Source organism: Phocoena sinus, chromosome 8 (genome assembly GCF_008692025.1).
Source record: "Phocoena sinus isolate mPhoSin1 chromosome 8, mPhoSin1.pri, whole genome shotgun sequence".
Classification (NCBI taxonomy): Eukaryota; Metazoa; Chordata; class Mammalia; order Artiodactyla; family Phocoenidae; genus Phocoena; species Phocoena sinus.
The window spans coordinates 24909266-24926581 of NC_045770.1; the positions used below are offsets into that span (position 1 = coordinate 24909266).

Here is a 17316-nt window from a genome sequence, read left to right on the forward strand (position 1 = left end):
ATTTTGTCTCTGGTTTTCCTTTTTTCTTTTACCCTACCCAGGTACATGGGGAGTTTCTTGCCTTTTGGGAAGTCTGAGGTCTACTGCCAGTGTTCAGTAGGTGTTCTAGGAGTTGTTCCACATGTAGATGTATTTCTGATGTATCTGTGGGGAGGAAGGTTATCTCCACATCTTACTCTTCTGCCATCTTGAGGGTCTGCCAGGCCATATTCTATGAGCTTTATTTATATTAACTCACTTAATAGTCATCCTACGAAGTGAATAATAGTATCTCCATTTTACAACTGAGAAAATTGAGGTATAGAAAAATTAAGCAACCTTTCAAGGTCACCCTAGCAGCCTGGCTCCTAAAGCATTGCTATTAATCACTGCCCTGTGCTGCCTGTGGAAAACGCTGAGGTAAAATTCTGTATTGGCATAATAGTGTGTATTCAGTTCAAATGAAAATGCTGAGCTGCAGATAACCAAGGCCTGGATGTATAGCTGCACCTCAAAACTTAAGCATTCCTTGGAAGCTAGCTGGGGGATTCTTGAATAATAAAGAGTTACTATGCCACTGAAAATTAACCTCTTTCCTTTCTCAAAGCAAATGTACTACTAATCTGAAAAGTTTCTAAAGCAAGTTTTATGTAAAGAAGTTATACAACAGAGCCAAAAAAGGACGGTTTTACATTCTTCCTTGAGGCCTAATTTCCAGGGGTGTATGAATCCTTGGCAGTGTATTTCTGAAATAACTTAATAAAAACACCCCCTCAATGTAAATCTTGTGTTCCCTTGGGTTTAGAAAAATCCAATGAAATTCAAGCTCCTGATCCACACTGCTATTTGTGTGGTGATTTCATTCTCCTCAAATTATTCTTTGAGTCATTGGTCTGTGTGACAGTGTCTCTAAATCAACTTTTTCCCTTGTTTTTCTTTCAGTCTACCTCTATATGTTTTAGTTTCTGTAATACATTACATCTTTCCCTTTGTAGATCACAATATTTGTTTGCCTTTTTTTTTTTTTTTTTTTTTTACCATACATAAAATACATCTAATGGCTGGTAAAATATTCCAAATCTACCTAGGAGATATATACTAACTTGAATGAGTTTTCTTATATTCATCAAAAAGCAAAATAAGTTCCATTCTCCTTTACATTTCCCTAATTCCTTCTTGTTTTTGTTTCCTTTTCATACTGCAACACTTCTAGGAGGAAAAAAATCAATCAAGTGGGTCAACCTCAAAATATAACTTACTGTAATTAATTATAATCAAAAAATGAAAACACATTCTACTCCCCCTCCCCAGAATCTAGATTAAAAAGAGAAAGTTTGGGCAACATTTTTTAGCAGTAGTGAAAAAAATTCATTTAGCAGTTGGGAGAGGGGAGCACACAACTTTACTCTGCCGATGATAAATTCAAAATCAGCAATATCAATATTATTTGTCACTGATTTAATTTCTCAGTTTGAACTATTCTTCCTGTTTCAGGTGAAGGAAGAACAAAAGCAATGACATGTTAAACCATAAGATTCATAAATAATAACTTTTACAGTTTTCTTCCCTAAGAGTAAGATTGATCAAAAGCGGCTTTGGGTATCATAAGAAAGCCTATGGCTAATTTGATTCAGTTCCATTTATCCTGTGTCTTCATTATACTATGTCACTTTAAATATTTTCTAAAAGTAACTGAAAAAATTTCCTGATGACAAATGATAAACTCCAAGTAAATGACCTTAACCTATGTGGAAATTTTAGTTTTCCTACTAAACGGTCTCATAGTATGTACTTGTGCCCTGCTAGAGTCTAATGAAATCATAATGGTGACTTCTCTCAATTAGTCAGTCAGGTAGACACTTTTGCAGAAACAGATATAGACTTCTCTTTTCCCATATTTTCTTCAGCAAAAGCTATATCTAGGTGTAAAAGGTAAAATGGAAGAGAAAGGCCACTATTCTGATATAGGCCAAAACTTACAGATAATTGAAGGGATATGATTAATTCAGCTCACAGTTTTCAGTAATTCTCTATTATGCTCTGCAAGTATGAATGCCTGTGGATGGTGTTCAAGAAATTAGAGAAAGTTCTCCGAAACAAGCCTGACCTTTCGGCAGGAAGCGCATCTCTGTGGGAACACCAGGGAAGGGCACAGGTGGTTTGTGGGTAAGAAGGAGCAGGTAAGTCACCTGCAATGTGAGTTGCTGGGCTCTGGCTGAGCCAACCCCAGAAACAAAACAAGGAGGTCAGTTTTCTTAAATCAGGTGGGTCAAGTATCAGGTTCAAATTAGGCAAATAAATAGGTTCTGAATTAGCAAATTCAGATAATGACTAAGTTTGCATCATGCTCCCTATTTTGTCAAGTCCTAAGAAGCACAGTTTCAGTTAAAGGAAGACACAGACAGATGAGGAACTCAGTCTTCAAAAGATGTACTGCAATCAGACTTACCATGTGAAACAAGAAGGGAAGGGAACGGAATGGGAAGGGAGGAAGGAGAAGGGAAAGAAAAATTTCTAAGGCTATTTATGAGCACCTGAAACATGTACAAATTGCAATTTTTTACTTAATATAGATATGCACATGAGGAGAGAGGAGAGCAATATAAAAAATTACTATCCCAGAGAAATTTAAAAATCTTTCATATTATGCATTTACATTTCACACATGCTATGCAGCATGTCATATTAGAGGTATAATGCTCATGCATAATAATCTGCCTAAGGCCACATTCCAGAACTCTCCTTTCCTCTTTCTCTGGTGATTCACTTGAAAAAATGTTCTGGTGATACTCACTAAAATGACAAGTAAGAAGTTGTTTTCCTTGTTCAGGAATTAAACACTCATCCAAAGTTTATTTTTGTGATTTATAACAATGGAGGCCATGCCAGCCACAGAATTCAGGATTGTCTGCAAATATGTTTATGATTTACTTTAAAAGTATAGTGATTTTCTGGCTTTCACTGTGGTCACCTACATCCATCTATTGTTTTCAGGGAGGGAGCAAAGAAAGGGAGAGCAGGATTGATGAAATTTGTCTTTAATCTACAAAAGAATAAGGAAATTTCTAAATCTAAATATTAATCCATTTTCTACAAAAATACTCAATCTAGATTTTGTATGTTCTCAACTATATAATAGTTTTAGTTTTAAAAACTTTTTAGCTTTAAAAGTTAAATTTCTAAATTAAACCACAATAAAAGAATGGTAAACTTATGTTTGCATAAAAACTAAATGAATGTGATTTTGCCAATCTAGCCTGACGCTTTTTGCAAACTTTTCACTTTCATATAATGAGAACATAGAGAGGGTATCTACCTATAAAATTTGACAGAAAAGTCCAAACAAATTCGGATATTTCCAGGGGCCTGGAGGCAAACAGGGTATCTTGCTCTGAAGGCATCTGCTGACTCTGATCACACAGATGAGATAATAGCATTCTTCTGAGAATGCTTCTGAGAAGTAGACCATTTAGATTGGGCTTCTGCAACAATTTGTGCTGTAAAACAAATTTTAAAAATAGTTTTAACCTCACTTTAGAGCTACGATTTGATATGCATGACTTGGTAAATGTATGCCGAATGAGTGTTGTTTGATTCTTTCCAGTGGAATTTCATCAGCACCATCAATGGTAAAGTGTACCTTTATGACATGTGCCTTTAAGGAAAAATAAAATGTTGCTAGTTAAATTATGATGCATCCCAACTTCAGTGATGGGGGTGGGGGGAAGAATTGATGAAATACAGTAAGATTGAAGCCCATTTATTTCCAAATTCCAGGCTACAGTGTTTCTTCGAAGAATCCATTGGTTGATGAAAAAGAATACAAATGGCCTGCAGCAAATCACACAAGAATCTTACTCTCTGACTCAAACATTTTTATTCAGGTTAAACCAGGTTAATTAAGTAATTCTACAATATGTTATAGGTTGATTACACATGACTAACTCATGTCCTTCTTAGCCTCATAAAGAGCCTCCCAACTCCTTCCTGCATAGTCTCTCTGAGCTCTGGTTTCCTTCCCCTATCACAATCCCTCCATTCACACTCACACACATATGCGTCCTCACACATACACAGGGCTCAAGACAGCTTCCTTATACTACAAAGATCGCTCTGACCATAAACATCTCAGGAGTGATAAACATTTATCTACGCAATGAGTGAGTGAGTAGATAAATGTTTGGTTGAAGGCAGAGCATGGTCTAGTCCAAGCTCCATTTTCTTATCTTTATCTTATTTGATGTGATTTCATGTGATGCTACTTCTTGAAAGGCCTGCTTTTGGCTTCCATGTTTCCATGTTCTCCTGGTTTTCCATCTATCTCACACTCTTCCTCTGCCTGCCTTTTAAGTGTAGATATTCCCCAATGTTCCATTCTCGACCTTTTCTGACACCATGCCTTTCCTAAGTGACCTCTTGGAGCCTCAAACAAATCCAACAAATGACTTATCCAAGGACAGACAGCCAATTGGTAGGAAAAGACCTCAGCTCTTAATTCTAGTCAGTAAGCTTTATCATGCACTTAATATGTTCAGTTCTTTCTAAGCACTAGAGATACAAAATAAGACAGTCTTTGCCCACAAGGAATGGGAAATCTAGCAGTTCTCACACATGGAATCTAGTGCCCTTTCTGAAGTCAGTATAGAAGCTCTGAGCTGTCTTCAATGAAAATTCATTTCAGTCATGTCAGACTAAACTGGACTATACTCTAAGACAAGGGTACCTAACCAACATGTCACAGTTCTATGGACTCTTCACAGATGTGTGACAAAATTCTGATCACTAATTGTATGAAATTCTTCTTCTTTACAACTGGGGATACATATTATTTACAGTAGTATGTGTTAAGTAGGATATTTTGCTAAGAAGGTGGTATGACTAGGTTAAGAGAGTATTAAAATTTACTATGGGTAAAGGAGAAAAGAGAAGTAAGCAAAACAAGTATGGTAATTGTGGAAGTTTACATAGGCAATGTGAGACACTTACTAAGCAGTAATTAATTCACTATAATTATTGCTGATTCATTTACGTTATTTCACATCTTTAATTCCTTTTAAATGTGCTCTTAAAACTTCTGTCATGGACTTCCATCTAAACATGACAAATAAAACACATGTAATCCCACCAACCTAAGAGTAAAGAAATCAAAAAGCATAAATCCATAAGGCTAAGGGTAACAGGAGTGCACATGAGATGTCAGCAGAATTCTGGAAGCTGAAAGAAGATGGGAAAATGGTAATTTACTTAGCCTAATTGACTAAACCTGCAGTGAGGGAAGTGACCCGAAGGCAATACAAATTAGAGTACGTAATCTCAGTCATGTTCAGGAGTTAGGGATGCCTAGGTCTTCTGAAAGTGGAGTGTAAAATGAAGTCAACCACAACTTGGCTGAAAGTTTTCATAAGGATTAGTTAGGCCTTAGATCTCCTCCCCACCTTATGAAAGTAGGCATAACCCCTTCTCCATTCTATCAAAAGAGGTAAGATTAACTCTTGAAGAGGTTGAGCTAGAGAGGCTCTGAACTTTTGGAAACAAGAAAATGAGATTGAGCTGTCATACTGAATACTAGGAGGTTAAATGAAAGTGTACATGATAAACATGAGATTTATCCAGCCTCCTTCTCCCACTCAACTCCCAGAACAGAGGCAGCCAGAATACTAGTCCTCAGGAGATTTATCCCTCAGAAAACCATCCAAACCAAGACACATGTGGATCTCTCCTAGGCAAAAACAGTGATAATGGGAGAACTGAGGAAGCAGAAGTGAGTGAATGCATATAAGGGAGAGAAGTTAGGTATGAAAGTTAAATCTTCACTCTTGTAGTAGAAAATCAGTAGATCTGATATTTTTATATATTGAGGAATAACAATATTAGCAGATTATGAGGTGGAACACATCAGAAGAATCAGCTAAAAGAATTAAAGTGATTATACCTGAGAAAGAAATCTGGGCAACAGGTCTATTTTTCATTATGTTGTATAATTATATGATGTTTTTAATGATATGTAAGTATTACTCTGATTAAAAACAAAAACTTAAATTTAAAAAAGGTGACACACATATGGTGGGGCTTCCAGCCTCCTGAGGTCCATCAATGTCCTTTAACCCTGTGAACCCACACTTTAAAAAAACAAAAAAGAAGAAACTAAGGTTCAAGGAACTAGAAAGTCACCTGCATCAAGTAGATGGATTCAGAAGCCCAAGTTACTTTAGAACAGTATCCCACCAGGCCACGCACTGCAGGTTGTTTGTTGAATTTGACACAGATGAAAATATTTAATAGAAAAGTGGAAGAGTTTGAGCTGACAAATGTTGACATGGTTCAAGTCATTTGATATAGTAATTATGAATCCTCCTTTTGGGACCAAAAATAATAAAGGGATAGATATGACTTTTCTGAAGATTGCTTTGGAAATGGCAAGAACAGCAGTATATTCTTTAAACAAATCCTCAACTAGAGAACATATTCAAAAGAAAGTTCAGAGTGAAAAATCAAGATAGACATTATTGCAGGATTGTGATACGACCTACTAGCATCACATAAATTTCTTAAAAAGAAATAAGTGGACATTGAAGTATTCCTCACTTGGTTTTCTTTTTAAAAACCTCCCCCCAAAAGGTAGCTTAAAACCTAATTAAAATAAATACAAAATTTGTCTATTAAAAAAGGTGCCACAAACTATAGATTTTATTTCTAGGAATGTAGTAACAATATTTTGAGTATGTGTTTTAGAGCTATATACTGAAGTATTTACAAATGGTATGGTATAGCACCTGAGATTTTCTTCAAAATACAATTGGGTGAATAGAGAGTAGGGCTAGAAACAAAACAGCATTGATCATGAGTTGATAATTATTGAATACTAGGATCCATTATGTTATTATTCTGTCTACTTTTGTATATATTTGAAAATTTCCAAATAAAAAAGTTATCAAAAATAAATGTGCCATCCACAAAACTGAGAATCACTCTACCGGGCATATTTTATAGCCAAGCAAGGCTATAATGATTAGTACCTGAATTTGTTCACAACAGAAGTTAGAGGTGAATCTATTAGTCTTCAACAGCTTTGGGAGACTACTAGAACAATGAAAAGGAATTTGGTGTTTAACTCACATTTCCATGACTGATCTAATTCTCCTAGGTTCTCTTTAAATCTTCTACTCTAGAGCCCCCGGTATGATGTTAAGTATCATCATCTTTTAGTAATTACTTACTGAGCTTTTTTTCTTAATGGTAAAAAGTGTAATAGCATATATATCAATTACATCTTAGATTTGGTAAAATACGTTAGATGGATTGAGGAGAAAAAGTGGCAATTAAAACATGACACACTCTAATAATGGTTCCTAATTTCATAAATGTTAAGATGAAGAAAACAATTTGAGTCTTGGAATTGATGAAACACAATTTTTTCCCCCAAAAGCATCCCTTCTTATCCCAACCCTTCATCCCCACACTAAATGAATCTTGACAATCAGTAGATCCACATAATATCTGCCTCCATTGTAGTTTGACAGTGGTATCCCTACCTTCTCCTACTTGTCCTCATAGCACGAATTTGAAAATACCAATTTTGTTTGCCTCTCCTTCTATCAAATGCCAAGCAAGTTTCCTTGTTTCAGAAATACTCAGAGAATGAATAAGTATTTCCTTTTGCACCTTTCAGAGTGCTTTGTACTCAGTAGGTCCCAGTGACTGACTAATATGCCAATGTAAGCATGGACTTGCACCCTGTACCAGCAGGGATTATTATTACAAGGAACAGAAACTAGCTCTGCCTGTTTAAGCAGAAAGGAATTTGTTCTGAAGGTAATTCCACAGAATCTCCAGGAGGGCTAGAGAACTGGGTTTAGAGGTTACGTAGTCAAAAATAATGCTTAAAATGATGACACAAAGCCAGTCCAGTAAAGACACCTCTGCTGCCACTACCAGGTCTAGACTCAGTAGCTGGCTCCACCAACCCCACCCCAGCACTGGTCAAGGGTGTTGCCAACTGAAACATCTGCCACTGGGGCAGCGTCTGGGTCCATGTCTATGATGCAAGGATGTCTGGGAAAGGAAGCACCTGGCACTTTTATCTCCTATAGTGAGAAGTGGCCTCTGTCTCATAATGTGGGAGAGCACCCCCCCAACATGGGAAAGGGGTTCAGACAGCAGTGTTCAAAAGGAATGATGGGTGTCCACTCTACACTATAAACAAACACCTTTGAAAGCCAAAACACAGTGCAGACTATTAGAGTACACACAGAATACACTGAGTGAATACATTTGCCTTTCATCTTTGTCTAATTTGTGCAATTTTATTTTAGAACCTGGAAACGTGCCTACTTCGTGACTATTCAAAGTACATATCATTTCATCTAAGAATTTCAAGTATGGTCTTAGCTAAGTAAACCCAGTGGTGGTCACAAAGTAGATGCATTTATTTTAAGTGATGATTGATTAATTATCTATGGAATAATCTTTAAGTAGAAAAGAATAAGGATATTCATTATTAATCAAGAAAAGGATGTACAATAGTTATATGCTACATAAATGTTACTAAGCTGAATTAGACGTTGGCAGATTCATGTATAAGTGCCTGGGAACTCAATTTAAACTGCATAATCTGATTTAGGAGGTGCTTTTAAGGTCATGTGAGCCAATATCCTACTCAGGCTCACATGAGCCAGTCCCCCTTATTACATCCCTGACAGGTGGCCCAAAATGCATCACTTTCAGTACAGTGCGTTATAGTGTCTGTTTCTGATCTTTTCACATGAATCCAACCAAAGAAAGCATTAATTTCTTCTGTACTGTTGGTTAATACTCAAGTGAACTAAAACTAATTTTTACAACTCAAACTGTTGTTAAAGTAGGACTTCCACTCCCTATCCTTAGGCAACTAATTTTAGAAACTAAATGAAGCCAACATTTATTCTTTCTGAATATAATCTTAGTTTCAGCCTGGGCTAAGGGATATTAAGTTTAATCCTGATTGTCATTCACATTCACTAGTTCTTAGAGCTTTGCATTATCAACAAACCAGTTATATGTATGGTCTAAGTATATCTGAGTCACTGATAAAATTGTAGAAATGTCAGGGTCAAGGGAAGAGCTCTGAAGGAGGCCAACAGAAACCACCTCCTATGTGGCTTTCACACCTGTAAATTTTCTTGGTTACAGCTGATGAATCCAGCTATTAGATCATATCCCAGACCTCATTTCTGCATCTCACCTACAAAGATTACTTGTCTAATTGATAGATGTGTCCCAGAAGGATAGAGTAGATGTAAAAATTTGATGAGTCTGGCTCTATTTTAAATATTGTAGGTTATCTATAATTTAAAGGAATAATAGAAGAAATATTTGATACAACACAGAACTCTTTAGTGAAGCAAAAACTATAACCCAAATTTTTTATTTTGTGTCTTGATTTTCATGTACTGGTTCACATATTGGGCTACATACACATTATACATATATTTAGGTGGTCCTATGTTAGGTGAATATATATTTATAATTGTTTTGACTAATGATGTGCTAATAATTTGACTAATAATATATATTTTAATTGAAACAGCTTTGATGAATGTTTACCATTTTAAAGAATGTATGATAAAACTTCTCAATTAAAAATAACTGTTTTAAGATTTTTGCTAACTTAAATGGATTCTAAGACCAAAGAAAATCTGAAATTAAAATGTAAGTGTTCTACTGGAATATAGACTCTTCAGAAAATCTGGCTTCCAAATACTGAAGGGTAGAGCATTCTGATTCTTCTTCTGAAGGAAAAGGAAGAAATGTACTTGTATAGTAAATTCATTCCAGAGACTGATTCATACTTAAAATATTTATAATGCCAAATGGTAATGTAAAAAACAATTAGGGAACAGAGATTATGATATCATTGATGATATTTGCTAAACCAAAAAGCAGCTGTGGGATAAATAAATTATTAGTTTCATCATGAATGAAAGCTTCAAAACATATGGCAATCTACTTATACAAGGGATAGGACTGAGAGTTATAGCAGCTGAAATAAGCTCTTATACCATGCATTCTAATTAATGAAGTCCCAATCCCAATAATTAAAATGGAAACTATGTTTAAAAGCTATGTAAAGACCTTTGAATCTTCAGTCATTAGCTTGTTTGAAACTAATTTTTTAAAGAGGCTTAATGAGCTCTCCTTAAGCATTTACCACAATCATCTTGCTTTGTAACAAAAAAGCAAAAAAGCAAACACAGCAGATTGTGAATTATTTTGATGGCATCTGAAACATTATAGAGAGTACATAGACAGTATAGAAATTGTCTAATTACATTGAGAATGGAGTTATTTATCCTTTAGAACACAATGTTTATTTTATAGACATAGATGATTGGAGTTGACACAATATTCTCTTTTTAAATGTGCATATCTTCCATTTTATAGCACAGAAACTGATGTAAAATAAGACTTGCTTGTGGTCAGCATAAGTGAGTTGGAGGGTTAAAAGCTCCTGGGATGCAAGAACATGCTGTCTTCAGATTCTTTAAATTCAAAGTATTTACTGAAGACTTAGAATGTGAACTGAGCACACAATTTCAGTTAAAGCTCTCTCTGGGTGACAGCCCGCATAAGTTGTCATTAGAGATCACTGAAGTAAGGCTTTCTTCAATAAGTCATATCCATATGAAACTTCGCTGAAAATAGAAACTATAGTCTAATTGCCTTGAGATTTTAGCAACTTCAGTATATCCTTGATCACTCTTTTTCTCATGTACTATCAGAATTATAAGGCAGGACATGTTTGGCAGACACTACAAAAAGGAACAATACAAAAACCTGAAATAGAAGTGTTTTCTGCTCTATTTTAAGGAATAATCATTTGATAAGAAAGTCCCAAATTAACTGCTTCACTATACATTTTAGCAGAGAGTAATTTTTATGATTTTAAAAACTTATTGTAAAATATGAAGTAGAAATTTAACCATACATATGATAAACATATGAGGCTCTTCTGAAGATGGTCCCTAGAGATAACTAGATTTGTTGACAGAAGTGCAATCTAGAATGGCACTCTATCATCATTTGCTTGAGTTGGCAAACTGGAATCTTCAGAAAATGAAGATTTTCTGTAGTGGTTTGATCTTCCACTTCCCTGGAAAATTCCTATAATGATCAATAGTGAAAGTACCCACTGGGTCTTCAGAGACACAAATGTAAGTGGTGTGCTATTTTTTGGAATTAATTGCATTTGGAACCTTCTCAGTAGGTACTCTCTGGTACTACAAGCATATGGTCATTTTCACATAGTGCTATTTCTGTAAAATCTATATTCTTTCCATTATCAGAATCTGCTTCCTTAAAGACAGCTGGACTAAATCAGAAAATGATTGCAATTTAGTATCTTTTCCTATTTGAAGCAACAGATTTGCTAAAACCAAAACATCTGCTTATCTTATTTCAGGAATCTGTGCCAAAGCAACAGAATATTGATCAGCATCTCAAATATTACATTTAAATACCGTCTTTTATATAAAAGTAATAAAACTATTTGTTTGATGATGCTTTTTTACCTGAGGAAACCAGGATGGTAGCAGAATAGTGAAGGAGCCCTTTGGGTATTAGTCAAAGGGCAGACCAACTGTTTTTTTTTAATGCAATGAGATGCATTCACCCAAGTACCAGTTACCAATCCTTGCACTTGTCCCTTTTCACCTCCCTCTTCCATTGCCATCAGCAACTATGTAACGTCCTTTAGAATCCCCTTCTCACTTCCCTCATCTTCAGCAGGCTTCTCTGTCCTCTGAGGCCATCAACTTCCAGCTCCACTCCATTAGGTATAAAGCCATGGGTTTCTATCTTCCTTGCCTCCCAGGATAAGATCCTACTCTCATTCAAAGCCAGACCTGTCAAAACTGCCAGTCATCTTACTCCCTGACTGGAGCTGCTCAGAAGAATTCAGTGTCCTTCCCAGGCTCCTAGGGTGGACCCTGCAAGTCTTGTATCTTATGATGTAGATCCCTTCCCCCACCCCACTTCCCCTACTCATCTTTGTATGTTTTGGCACTTCTCACTAAATCTAGCAAGCTGAGCTGTGTTGAACTGAAACTACTAACTTTTAAGCATGAGTTATTTTCAATAGCTAGAACCAGAACTGGGCTTGTCCCAGATTGCCTGCAGAACAGCATATGATCTCTGCTCCACTTTATTTTTTCAAACCATAGTGATCCCAGAAAGAGGAATGAGAAATTTCCAGTGACTATAGAGTTGCCAAATAAAATACAGGCTGCTCAGTCAAAAGTGAATTTCAGATGAACAACAAATTTAAAAATTTTGGGTGTAAGTATATCCCAAACAGTGCATGGGATATACTTATACTAAAAACAATTATTCATTGCTTATCTGAAATTTGAATTTAACTGATGAACAGCCTGTATTTTTATTTGCTGAATCTGGCAGCTCTACCAGTGACTCTTTAAAAATTCTCAGAGGACTCAAGGAATGTTTCTTTAGAGCACCTGGATGTTTGTATCTAAGCTCTGCACACTTCTCAATTGGCCATATTTTATGTCTGTTAATGCAGCTGGGTTACTTTCTGAGCATCTCAGTAACATACTTTAGGAAATGCTGTTTATTATATAAAATTTTTACTTATCTTGTTAATTTCATAGAATTCCCTTCTAATACCATCTATCAATAATTTCAGCACAAAGAATACTGTAATGTTGCCCCAAATGTCATGGAAAGCTGATATTCATAGTCATTACTATGCCTGAATTAAGTCCTTGTATTAATAATTAAAATTTTTTGAAAATTTAATTTTGAAAACACAATATGGGAAATAAATGTCTTTCATTTTGGGATTCCTTTTCTTCATTAATCAAGCACAGTGAGACATACTGTCCTCACTAACAGGCTAGGGAGAAGCAGCCTGGCAGGTGGAAGTGGAGCCTGTGGTGTAACTGCAGTGGGTCTTTTTTGGAAGAGCCTTCTCTAAATGTGGAACATCTGTAAACTGAATTGCTTCAGCTTCACTGTGTATGGGCTGGCAAGAGAAGAGAGTTGCCTCTTTCAGCATCATGTAAATCTTGGAGGCTTGAAATCTTAGTCAACAGAGGAATTCCTCACAGGTCATTTAGAGACATACCTTGTCTCATTAAGGGAGGAAAAAGCAGGTTTCTTCTGCAAAGGAGCACCATTTTAGAATATTAACTGTTTTGTGTGTCGGTTTACTGATTAATGGTGATGGTGCAATGGAAGTTATACCCTAAAGTGTAAGGAAAGATGCCCTACAGCTTGTTCCAATCCTGAAAGTTCGTTACATTAATGTGTTCTTGACAGTGATTACAGAAAAGATGTTCATTTCTTATTTCCATGAAAGAATTTAGGAAAGATAGATGCCTCCCAGTGTAGAGGGATACAACTTTTGCCTTCTTCAAAATTTCAACTAGATCTCATATTCAACTTTAAGGGAGAGAATGACTAAGTCTGTGTAACTACCTGGTATTGTAAGATGATAATGAATTAAGACGTTTATTCCAACATAAGCCCATTACCTGCTTTCCACCATATTGGCAGCTCCGGTTTGTCAAGCTCCAGGCACAACACGCACACTGCAGAGATGCAGAACAATGCCTGGATATCTGCCCAAGACTGGTCTCTCCAAAGGACAGACTCAATTTATGGTACCCATCTAAAGCTCACTGGGGGTTATTAGCATCTTTTTCCTATTTGGTACAGGGAAGGGATGAGATTTGGAAAGCTGAGGCACGGGGCTTCCACCTGCCTGTGTGCAGAGCAGAAAAGCTGACAAACATATTCATTAAACTTGATCTGAAGCAACCGAGCCTGCGAGGTCGTTCCTGAAATATTCATAAGGTGTGTTACCGGACTCGCTACTTAGAGGTGGAGTAGAAACACGGTGAATAGGGGCACTCTGTACTCACACTTGGGGGAAAAAAGGCACTCACAACAGCACGCCTCACCACCACACTTCACTGTTTTGCTTTTAATAGCTCTGTCAGCCGTGGCACCCCACTCGCCTGTTCAATTCTACCTGCCTAGGAAAGAAGGTGCCCCAATAAGTGAGGGGAACCTGGCAGTAGGAGGAGGCACCGCGCGCCAGCCCCTCAGACAGTTCCTCCGGGTTCGCAGCGCTGATTACCCCCCAGCTCTGCGGTCCGCCAATCCGAAGTCCTACACTGCCCCAGAGGCCTAAGACCATGGGGCAGAGGACCTCAGGACCTGGACAGGCCACTCGCCCGGGCCAGGCCTACCTTCGTCCCCACCTCCCATTTCGGCCTCTGCCAGGCATGCCTCCTCCAGAGCCCTCGGCGTTCCGTTACTACGTGACCCGCGCCCGGGCCAAGATGCAGCTCTCGCGCAGACCTGTATCCCCCGGTGTTCATTTTGGGGGGTCAAGATGGGAGAACAGATGACGGTCTTGAGTGACCACGAAGCCTCTGAACCGAAGTAGTATGCACGTTCATTCCTGCCCCCTCTGCCCATAGTCTTGGCGTTTCTGCTGCGCCCCATACACAGCGCAGCTCTCACGGTGCCAAAAGTCCTCGCCGCCACCTCTCTCCTGTTCAAGGGCATTCGCCCCTCTCCCCTCCGCTCCTGTAGGGTCGCCCCTGGACGCAGCTACTCACATGAATTTAGCGGCGGCAGAAGCTCAGCAGGTCCTGGCGTGCGGCAGTCGGGTCTCCATCTCCGCGTTCCCCAAGGGTTCCAGCTGCAAGCTCCACCGCGGCGATCGACGAGGTCGGTCCCCGGCGCAGAGCCTAGACCAGGGTGGCCGCGGCTGCAGCACCGGCTGCGGGCGCGGGAGGGGCGGAGGCGGGGCAGGAATCTGGGTCGCTAGGAGCAGAGCAAGCTGGGATGGACCCCAGGAGGCCGGCGGCAAGGAGGCAACAGAGAGCAGCCCGGGTAGGGAGTGCGGAGGTTTCCCTGGAAGCACACCGCGGGCGGCGACTGAGCATGCCCAGTCGCCAAGCCGCCCACACGGTGCGGGGGAGGGAGCGCGCGAGTCTGGAGGGAAAGGGTTAAATCTGCGGACCCTGCTTCTTAGGCAGAGAGCGGGGAGTAGGCTGCATTGGCAGAGTTTAATTGCTCCTGGGTCTACCCCCGAGAGGAGCCGTGGGCTAGAAGATGGTGAACCTCGGAAGACTGTCTATGGGATTCCCAAAGAGTCCTGGAATAAGAAGGCAAGGTGTACTCCTCGCTCCCTCCCCAGAGAATTGTTCAGAGGGCCAAGTTTGTTTTTTAGCTTAGCTCCAACCTCTGCGATCTCACCGAGTGGCTCCCCTAATCCAGACATCCACCCCTCACCTGCTTTCCTGTGCCTGGGGACCTCTCCTGCAGGAATGCCGGGGCAATCCCCACCTTTCCCTACTACTGGACTAGTCGGGTCAAGTTCTCAAAGAGCCAGCTCCTAGGTTTGTAATGGAGAGATGGCCTCAGTCCTCTCAGGTTACATATTTGCATTTTAATCAGGTTTCAGAAACAATACCTTAACCCTGGGGTTAATTATAATGGATAGATTATAGACACCAAAGCCTGGGGCTATAGGACTTGGACCAGAACTCACTTCACACACACACACACACACACACACACACACACACACACACACACACACACACGAGACCTGTGCCTTTCTTTCGTATTATGTTTCATATTAGTAACGAATGTTTCTCTCTAATGAAAAAGTTTCTTAAGTTAGAGGCAGCATAGGGTAGGGAAAGACAATGACCTTCATGGTCGGCCTTGATTTCAGTTTCATTTACCACCACAGTAGTTTACCCAGCTATTCTGCCCCTCTCTTACCTCATCTATAAAATGGAGAGTGGTAATCCCTGTCTCTCTGGACTGTTGCGAGGATTAAGTAAGGCAATAAATGCAAAGCACCTGTTCCATAGTAGATGTTCACTAAATAAAAGTCTCTGCAGGTTCCACCTCCACTATACTATTTTTATGAAAGGTTAGATTAGTGATAGTCTTTAAATGCTGAACATTTATTGTGTTCCTTCCTCACATTAAATAATAATAAACCCTTGATCCTTCTAGCTTTTTATTGTTTTTAGAATCATTAGTCTCTATTACCTTTTCTTTCAACTCTCCAGTTTCTTCATACTTCCTGAATAAACCTCTTGGAAAAAGTTAGACCAAGGCCATATATGAGTCCTCTTTGGAAGGAAAAGCTTTTCAGGAGAGATTCACTGTGGGCAGGTTTATCCACATGACAGAAGGATTTTACTCCAAATTCTTTTAAAAGTAATTTAATTTTCTTACATTTCCCTGTGGTCCTTCTTTCATAACTATTCCATAAAGTAAGGTATACCTGTATGGAAGGAAATTTACTTTCCGCTGACACTAAGTACATTTTAAAGTATCTGTGTTTGAAAAATAAACTTTTCAATATCCCCCAAACATACCATGTGTTTCATAATGCTTTGCCTTTATTTATGGTGTTCCAACCTTTCTGGAAGACTCTTCTCTTTCCATTCCACTTCACAAAGTCCTACCCATTCTTCAAGTTCAAGTGCCACCTTCTTTCTGAAAGCTTCCCCAACCCCCAAGGCAGAGTTAATGCTCTGCTGCCAGAGCACCAGTGCGTACTGGTATCACAGCACTTATCACAGTCTACTGCTATTGTTTAATCAATGTAAAACAATTTACTGAGCAACTATTATGTGCAGGCACAGTTCTGGGTGCTGGGAAAACAACAATGAACAAGACTGACAAGGTCCCTGCCCTCATGGAACTTAGAATCTAGTTTGAAGAAAATAGGCAATAAACACCTAAAAAGTGAATAATCTCCAAGGACACAAGTCAAGTATTTTTTGTCTTTGTGTTGTTCATCAAATTAATCTATAGGCCTTGATTCATTCTCTCAAAAACATCAATAAAAATATTAATATTGGCCCTAGGTCGACCAAACTACATGGACATGGATCCCTGCCAATGATTTTTACTCCTTTCATTTGACTCCCTCAGCTAATTTCTCTAGGTAGATACCTGCAATTCATATGATGAATGAAAGGGGATGGAGGAAGCCCAGAGAGTTTAATCTCCATACCAAATTATATCTTTTTTCTAAGCTCAAGGAATGACATTTCTCCAATGGCCAGATTCAGTCTGGACTCCCATATCTCCTACATCTCAAACATCTCCTTCAGGATCATGTACCACTCACAAACCCTCACCTTCTCACCACCTTTGTCCTCTATTTATGTCAATAGTTATTCTCTGTTGTATATCATTTGACCGTTTGGATCTACCTACTGTCTGAATAACTTAAGCTTTTCTCTCTGTTTCTCTTACTGTCTGAATGTGAGACAGACTTGGCACCACTTAGAACCA

At 38.6% G+C, this 17316-nt stretch overlaps 1 protein-coding gene and 1 pseudogene across 1 annotated transcript in view; one reads left to right on the forward strand and one right to left on the reverse strand.

Moving 5' to 3' along the window:
- ELMOD1 (ELMO domain containing 1) overlaps positions 1-14941 on the reverse strand; it is a 110775-nt gene extending 95834 nt beyond the window's left edge. Inside the window, exon 1 of the mRNA XM_032642136.1 lies at positions 14604-14941. The gene's annotated coding sequence lies outside the window, so the exon portion shown is untranslated. The remainder of the gene's footprint in view (positions 1-14603) is intronic.
- On the forward strand, positions 6073-6580 carry LOC116758278 (annotated as a pseudogene).
- Positions 14942-17316: the final 2375 nt, after the last annotated feature.